This window comes from Panthera leo, chromosome B1 (assembly GCF_018350215.1).
Source record: "Panthera leo isolate Ple1 chromosome B1, P.leo_Ple1_pat1.1, whole genome shotgun sequence".
Classification (NCBI taxonomy): Eukaryota; Metazoa; Chordata; class Mammalia; order Carnivora; family Felidae; genus Panthera; species Panthera leo.
In genome coordinates this window covers 106,428,261-106,434,298 of record NC_056682.1, presented here as the reverse complement: position 1 = coordinate 106,434,298, position 6,038 = coordinate 106,428,261, and the positions used below count along the sequence as shown (strand labels likewise).

At 35.2% G+C, this 6,038-nt stretch overlaps 1 pseudogene; it reads right to left on the bottom strand.

The window, feature by feature from the left end:
- Window positions 1–4,700: 4,700 nt before the first annotated feature.
- LOC122217025 lies at window positions 4,701–5,249 on the bottom strand (annotated as a pseudogene).
- Between the last annotated feature and the right edge of the window lie 789 nt (window positions 5,250–6,038).

Sequence of the window (6,038 nt, the reverse complement as noted above, 5' to 3'; positions counted from 1 at the left end):
TGCATGTCTTAAAATCAAATGATACTAAGGTAATAATAATAATTATTATTATAAAAACAAAATCCACTAGCCAGACTACTTCAAGTCCCAGCTTACTGAGGCAAACTGCATTTAAATTATTGACTGGCTTATTCTGGTATTCACCAGCAAGTTGCTCAATAATATGTATATATCGTCATTATTGATATGTCTCTCATAAATGACCTATTTATTTACTATTGTGTTCTGAGGATACAGTTATCTAATCCTGCCCAACCCACCAGCGGTTCACCTTCCATTATTGTCTCAATATATTAGAAGGAACTGCAAAATCCTTCTCACTACAGTTAAAGAAATCAAATAATCTATTTGTTTCCTAATCCTTCTTCTGAAGTAACTCCAATCTGTACTGGATGACTGCTAGCCAACTGCGTAGCTATAGATCTAGAATATCGCTTTACCCCATCCGCCTTCTGTCCTCCACCCCTCTCCGGTGTTGCATTCCCAGTTTCCAGAGTCTTATGTTTTGACCATTTATAACTTATTCTTTCTTTTGCAGGCTACTTACCCTGCAGTAGTTTTGTGAAGAACTCTCCTGCAAAATAAGATATCTGTGAGGTGTTGCATGAAAGAAATAGATTTTAATTGTCGTCTTGACCCTGGTGCACACTTGGATATAAAGTTTCAGATCAGCAATCAATACTTCTCAGTCTCTGAAGGCATGAACTACCATATACTGTGTCTCAGTGATACTCTTGAATAGTATAGTAACAATCTTATTTCTCCTCTGTGATATGTGGACTCCTTTGTTTTTTGTTTCTTTCGGGGTTTTTTTTTTTTTTTTTTTTTTTGGTTGTTTTTGCTTTGTTTTGTTTTTTTCCTTTGTTTTGTTTTTCTTCTTTGCTACTTTTAGGATAAAAAAAGTTCTCTTTGTTCTCAAATTTTAGAACAGCTTGTGATAGAATCATTTTATCTTCATTTATGATGATAAGCAGTTGTTGGGATCTTTTTGTCCGGACACACATCTTCATTATTTGGAAATATTTCTTTTTTATAATCTTCTTCCACTTGTTTTTTTCCTGTTCACTTTTACTAAAATACACATTACTTGAAAACTGGACACCGTACTATAATATCCCATTTTGCTTTTCTATTTTCTATCTCTGCCTTTTTTCCTATTTTCTGGGAGATAATCTCAACATTATTATAAGCTTTCATGAAATGTCTAGTGATCTTTGGCTATCGAATCATGATTTAAAGTGAGATACTAAAAAGCTTATTGAGACTCTACATATGTGTTTGATGAGGGTGCTTTTGAACAAAGGACTTCAGAATAAAGTTCTACCATGGAATTTCAAATTGCTTATGTCTGTAGTTTTGTTGTGATTAATATTTGTTTGCTTGCTTGTTTGAATCTTTTTAGGCTAATTTCTTCAGAGATGAATTTTCAAATCTCTCGCCTGGTGCTACACACCTGGCTGTTTTCATACTGGTAACTGATGGGAGCAACAGGATGGGAACTGTAAAGTTTAATCTTGCATAATTAATTAGTTACAATCATAATTATTTAAGAATTTGGTGAATATATATTTTTATTTTTTAAAGATCATCTCAGAACCTTTAAAATATGTGTATACCTACACACAAACATATTCACATATAAAAATATAGAGGGACAGTTGAGGAAACATTGCTCTAGAAAGAACAGCACCATTCCTTGTAGTATGAATAGATAGTGTATTCATGGATCCTAAAAATTATAAATGGGTTTTATAAAATTGTACCTGTACTGATTTTTCAGAGACGAAAAGTGTAATCAAACCATTAAGTAAACTACTTTCATACCATAAAGGGAAAAAAAGTTCCCATTAAATATATTTCATATAAATCCTATGTGCTTCCTAGCCCTTTTTTGTACTCAGTGCTCTGACGTACCAGGACAGTTGAGTATTTCCTCATTCAGCCTAAATTTTCCTGCCAGGTTTTCAGAGTAATTTTCAGCATATTCCCCTCCCCTCAGGTTTTCTCAGACTGTCCTTGCTTAATACAAATACATTTGGCAGTAACCAAGCAGGAGGTTTCACAGCAAGATCACTGGCTGTAGGCAGATGCCTGGCCAAAAGTGTGCAGGTGGTCCAGTGCTGCCCACACTCCAGACATCCCTGAAGGCACCCCACTGTAAAACTTCATCACCATCCAGTGACCCCAGCCCCTCACTCTTCAGTGGGGTCTGATTGTTAGGCTTGGTGGGGTTCCTTCTGTGTTTAACCTATTTTTTTTTTCTTTACTCTCCATCTGCCCTGGGTAGTGGCTGTTGATGACATTGATTGTTTTCTTATTCCTTAAAATTTTCTTTACTTCTTTGCATCGCAATTCCCTTTTACTAGTTAATTTTCACCTTAAGCTTTTGTTGTTTTTCATTTTGTTGTGTTTTCTGACCCCTGCCTGGACATTAATACAAAATGGAATACAGTTGGGGCGCCTGGGTGGCTCAGTCGGTTAAGCAACTGACTTCTGCTCAGGTCATGATCTCACGGTTAGTGGGTTTGAGCCTCACATTGGGCTCTGTGCTGACAGCTCAGAGCCTGGAGCCTGCTTCAGGTTCTGTGTCTCCCTCTCTCTCTCTGCGCATCCCTGGCTCACACTCTGTCTCTCTCTCTCTCTCTCTTAAAAATAAAAATTAAAAAAAATTAAAAAAACAAACAACAAAATGGAATACAATTACTCAAAAATGAAGATTTCTCCCCTGCTTTCATTTCTAGTCAAGTGTTTAAACAACAATTTTATCAGTGAGATCCATTCATTGGCTCTAACAGCAAAAATTATTACCTGGCCTTATAAGAAGAACCTGTGGATTTAACAATCTATAAGGAATACCTTCTATCATTGCCACAACCTGCTCAGTAATGTCTTCTGTAATCTCATTTACTAAGGATTGGTAAGTACTATCCCTGTCACCAATATTTCAGACAATTGCAAGTCTGTTTCAAATATGTGTTTGTTTATTTTTTTCTAAATGTGTTTTACTGTCATTGAAAAACAATAATGAATACAAGATGGATGGGAGGTATGCCTTTCCCTTAAGTGATGACATCAGGATTGGGAAAAGGGAAGCATCAAATCTTCCGGACCACCTTGATGCTGAGATGCAGACCAATTTGGGTACCATAAGCACAGGGATTTTTGCTATGACAGAATATATGCATTCCATGTAGACCTTGAATTTTGCAAAATCTTAAAATCCTCAGGGCTAATTAGAGAAATAAGGTTGAGCTAGTGCACTCGAAACTAGTGTAATTCTATAACAGGAATGCACACATGCGACAACAAAATCCTTGGGACATTGAGAAGTAACTTCATTAGTGAAGGCAGGCAGCTTATTATGGCTCTAGAGTTTCCTGTAGTGCTAATAAGATTACACCCCCAAAAATGAAAATAAAGTGAAAATACTGGCTTGTTGACCCTATGATAAGGCAGATGGAACTGGACCTCCAAGCATTAGGGGGAGGTAAAACATGCCAGGAACCTAGAACTGTATAAGGCTCAGGATTTACATCTTCATGAAAGAACAATCTGCAAGTATTTCCTTTATCATTAAAACAACAACAAAAATGTAAAGCCAGTAGCATTTTTCCCTGGGCAATATCCATGCTTGTTCCTTTCTTACTGAAGATTATAATTCTATTAATGATATTCTGGCTGCCTTTACTGCAGAAAATAGTTCATACTCCAACATGTTGATTATATTGTACATAATTTTCCTGTTTTCCAATCACTAAGTTGTTTTAGAAGCATGCATTGTAGCAGAATGCAATGTATATGAAAGTTGAATATCTAAAAATTTATCTCCTTAAAATTCTTTGCTCAGTTACCTTTAATGTGTTCGTGTTACTCCTACAGATAAGCTTATCTCAGCTGGAAGTCTGATGGCTTATACCATTAATCACTTACCTTTTTCTGTACTATGATGGAAGACTCATGGTAAAAATGTAAACTCAAAGTATGATATACAAAGCAGTGTGCTCTTTTACTTATGGGTAGTACAAATTATGTTGCTAGCCATGTTTGTCTTTAATTGTCAGAAAGATAAAAGCAAAATTAAATTTCAATATTAATTTTTATAAATGTTGTATCCCATGTATCTTATCCAATCTGTCATGATAAATGAGTGAATAAAAGATTCTACAGATTACATGTCCTTCCTGTATATTTTGTTTTCAACTAGAATTCCAGACTTCTAGAGCAGAATATCTATAAACTAGAAAAATAAAGATAGGAATTATTTTTCCAAATTAGGAAATAAATTGGTATATGCATTATTTCTAAGAGAAAGTGTTTGAGATACTAGTTACTTTATTTAAATATATTTTAGTTACTTTCAAAATAACAGACAAGGGAATATCTGAAGACCTGTTATTTTATAATTTTTGACGATCTGTAGAATGTACCAGAATGACCTAATTATGTCTGGGATTAAAGAATTCTATGTTCATCAATAAAATTCACTCTCTATTAAAATAATAACACTGACAAGTTGGTTAAAGTTGGTATTTGCAAATAAAATGCCATTAGGCAACTGTGATTCAGGATTGCAACATATGTTACTAATCGGGTCTTTTAGAAACATTTTAATCTTTGGAGAATTATTTTTTTAATATGATATAATATCAATGGGGAGTTTGTCAAATGATCCTTTATTGAAATATTTTCCTTTGTAGTTCTTAACTAGCTGGGCATTCTACTGCACCACTACTGATGTCATCTATGATGTCATGTGGGTGGCAGCCCTCAACATTGGAGCCCACAGACTGGGAAGTCCCCAGGATCTCTTTAATGGTTCCCTCCTCTGGCTAAAGATTGGTGCCACATTTGATTGGGCAATGTTGACAATATCATCAAAAGTGATACTTCCACTGTGCTTAATGTTTTTCTGCTTCTTTCTGTCTCTTGGTGGTTCCTTAAAGGCTTTGATCAGGGCAGAAGCAGAAGGTCCCACTTCAATCTGGACCTGTCTGCTCTGAATGGTTAGTTTCACTGTAATTCTCAGACCTTCTAATCACCGTTTGCCTTGGTAAAGTCATCACCAACCTTTTTTGGAAACAGACTCAGGGGGTTGATCTTCTGGGCCAGGGCAGACACGCACCAACTTCCCCAACGGGGAACCTCAGGTACAGGACTTTGATCTCACTGGGGTCAAACTTAGGTGACATGGTAGAGGCGGATGGTGTTGCATGATTCTGGAGGACTAAAGAGAGCTGCACCTGGGTCTCCTCTGAATTCAAAGCCAAAGGACTCAATATCAGTAGTTTCTGAAAGAAAGCAAGTGAATTCTGATAAGCAGTTGATATCCACAAACATTGATTTTATCACTAGTACAAAACATAGCTACATAAAAATGACATTTGCAAGATATATATGTTCTATTAAACATCTAATATAACCTCTTACTGAACAAACTCTTGCATGTAACTAGAAGAGGTCATATCAGAGGATAGTCCTAGGATAAAGGTAAGACAATGATAAATCAGGAAGTACATTATTGAATTCAAATTTCAGCTCCATTCATTCCTAGGACAAGTTATATATGAGATTCAATTTTCTTATCTGCAAATGAGGATAGTAATAATACCTACCTCCTGTGGTTGTTGTGAAGATTAAATGAGTACATACAGCGCCTGACATATGGTAAAAACTTCATTGTTAGTTAATGTTATTGCCATTATTTTTAATGGAATCAAGATTTTTTTAATATTACAATAGAGGGAGTACATGAGGGTGATAACTCTTAACTTTTGTAATTATATTGAATACTAGAAATGAATCTTAGTTTAGTGATACATGATAATTCTACTATTTCCATGGAAGACTCCAATTTTAACTATACAACTTTGATTGTATCTTTCCATTATGAAACACAAATGTTTCTATTTAAATACTATAGAAAAGAAACAAAGCATAAAATATTTTATCTATATACCAAATTTATTAGTGATCCCAGAGGGAGTGTTTCCTGGGTTCCCAGGCTAAGACTAGATTGGTCAATTCAAACCAAAAATAAA